Below are 2,963 nucleotides of genomic sequence, written 5' to 3' on the forward strand. Positions count from 1 at the left end.
CGGAGAGTCCGGAGGAGGCTGCCTTGTGAACACTTTGTGGCCATGTGCCCCCTGAGGTGAGGCCACCCCGAGGGCAGCTCCAGACACGCCAGGCGCGGGGAGGGCGAGGCGAGGCCAGCCTCGCGGGGGAGGGTGGACAGATGCCACCGGCGAGGACTGACGCAAGGGGAGCCTGCCGAGACAGGTGGCCCGGCCTCCTCACCAGACAGTGACCTCCTGTCCCACCCACTGAGCCTCAGGAATGCACTGGGGGCGGCTCGAGCTGCCTGCGGAGCCCGGAGCCTGGAGCGGGGCCTCCTGCCCTCCCCGCCGCTGGGGCCTCCCCAGGCTGTGATGGGCCGTCGGGGCCCCTGGAGAGCCAGACGCTCTCTGGGGTCTGCGCCACGGCAGAGGCCGCCATGCCGAGGGTGGGGGAGCACCCACGGCCTCCTGGCTTTTCTGAGTTTTCAAGGAAGGCGACCGATTAAGAATAGTGCCATTTGACCCCAAATGAATTACTTTCCCCAAAACCGGTTCTCCTCGGTAGCTGTCAGGCCGGGGCCGGCTGCGGGCTTGTCCAGAACGGGTGTCTGGTTCGTGCCAAAATCAGCTTCATGACGCCACCCACCAGCTCTGCCCGACCGTGACATCCTGACGACACACGCCACATACCGCTTACTAAATCCCACACACCACATACACACACACACTGCACACACACACACCACCTACTACCCACCGCACACCACACACTACACCACACACACACTCATCCTGCCCCACGCACCCTCCTGAACACCAGGCCCATCCGTCCTGGCCCCGCCCGGGACCCCGAGCCCCAGGTCCCCAGCAGTGGCTGACCGCGGGCAGTGGCCCCCGCCCCCATGTGTGGTGACAGCCGGGGGGGGGGGGTCGGGGACGTGACTTTCCTCTGAACAGGCTCCTGCAGCAGAATCTCCCACCACCTTCCTCAAGACCCTGGGCAGCCCAGACATCCATGTCCCGCAGCCCAGGGCACCACGCGGCCTACATCCAAGGGCGTGCAGAGAGCCAGCCCCGCCCTGCCCTGGGAGAGGGGGCGGGAGTGACAATGCTCACAGCTGCCCCAGCGTGGGGACCGGAGAGTCCTGCTCCTCCTCGACCGGGCACCACTTGGGACAGGGCTTCAGAGGGCCACCTGGATGTCTCTACAAAACCGACAGCTGGCAGCGTCGGCGCTGGGTATAGGAGGGAGGTCACCAGTGGGCGACACACGGGAGGACCCGACACTGAGCCACGGCCATCAGGGAACGGTGGGGGAGGCCCCTCCGCGGGCACGTCCTGCAGGGCCACAGGCGCCCTCGACGGGGCCATCATAAGCATACTTGGAGGGAGAGCAAAAGAACGTCGGGTCAAATAACCACATATGCACAAAAGCAAACTCGCCAGAGAGCAGATGCTCTTTCCTGGTGCAGACACGGAAGCTGCTATCACCTTCACAGTGCTCTTCCGACTTCAACATCACAGAATAAAAAATAGGAAGAAGTGGGGGAGGGGGAGGTTGGGCGCAAACAGCAGGTGCTGGGAGCCCACCAAGGGCGGAGCTACAGCCACGCCAGGAGGCGGGGCCTCGAGGGCGGAGCTACAGCCACGCCAGGAGGAGGGGGCCTTGAGGGCGGGGCTGCGGCCAGACAGGGGTGGGGACAGCTGCAGGGGGGAGGCATCCTGCTGAGCCTGGGGGCTCCGTCTGCCTCTCACCCCCATCCCTGCCCCCATCCTCTCACCCCCATCCCTGCCCCCATCCTCTCACCCCCATCCCTGACCCCATCCTCTCACCCCCATCCCTGCCCCCATCCTCTCATCCCCATCCCTGCCCCCATCCTCTCACCCCCATCCCTGCCCCCATCCTCTCACCCCCATCCCTGCCCCCATCCTCTCACCCCCATCCCTGCCCCCATCCTCTCACCCCCATCCCTGCCCCCATCCTCTCACCCCCATCCCTGCCCCCATCCTCTCACCCCCATCCCTGCCCCCATCCTCTCACCCCCATCCCTGCCCCCATCCTCTCACCCACATCCCTGCTCCCATCCTCTCAGCCCCCATCCCTGCCCCCATCCTCTCACCCCCATCCCTGCTCCCATCCTCTCACCCCCATCCCTGCTCCCATCCTCTCACTCCCATCCCTGCCCCCATCCTCTCACCCCCATCCCTGCTCCCATCCTCTCACCCCCATCCCTGCCCCCATCCTCTCAGCCCCCATCCCTGCCCCCATCCTCTCACCCCCATCCCTGCTCCCATCCTCTCACCCCCATCCCTGCCCCCATCCTCTCACCCCCATCCCTGTCCCCATCCTCTCACCCCCATCCCTGCCCCCATCCTCTCACCCCCATCCCTGCTCCCATCCTCTCACCCCCATCCCTGCTCCCATCCTCTCACTCCCATTCCTGCCCCCATCCTCTCACCCCCATCCTCTCACCCCCCCATTCCCAGTTCCCACCTCCACCCCCAGCTGCAGCAGGAGCCCACCTGTGACACGGCCTGCGCACGCCTGGGGGCTCCAACAGGTGGCCGGGGCAGGACACTTGGGCCCCTGCTTGGCCCCCACAGCCAGAGCTGTGCCCCCACTGGCAGGTGTACGTGTCCCAGCCTCTCCCCACTAAGCGCATTCATTCTGCCGGCCGGGCCCGGTTCTGGTGGCCGTTGGTAGGAGGGCTCCACGGGCGGGCGGCCCAGGGCCCATGCGCCCCCTTCCTCTGCTCCAGAGCACAAGGGGTGGCCTGTGTTGGCCCCTGGGTGCCACACCACCAGAGCTTTCCGGGGACAGATAAATACCCACCCAGCTCGCTCACGTCCCCCACTCCCCTTGGGTACTCCTGGGGCAGGAGAGCGGGGGAAACAGGCTGATTCCGGAACCTTCTGAGGGTGGGACCCTGGAACCAAGATCCTTTCAAAGAGCAGGAAAACCTTGGCCGCGGGTGGGGTTTTCCTCCTGTTTTCAGAGCCCT

This window comes from Pseudorca crassidens, chromosome 5 (genome assembly GCF_039906515.1).
Source record: "Pseudorca crassidens isolate mPseCra1 chromosome 5, mPseCra1.hap1, whole genome shotgun sequence".
Taxonomy (NCBI): Eukaryota; Metazoa; Chordata; class Mammalia; order Artiodactyla; family Delphinidae; genus Pseudorca; species Pseudorca crassidens.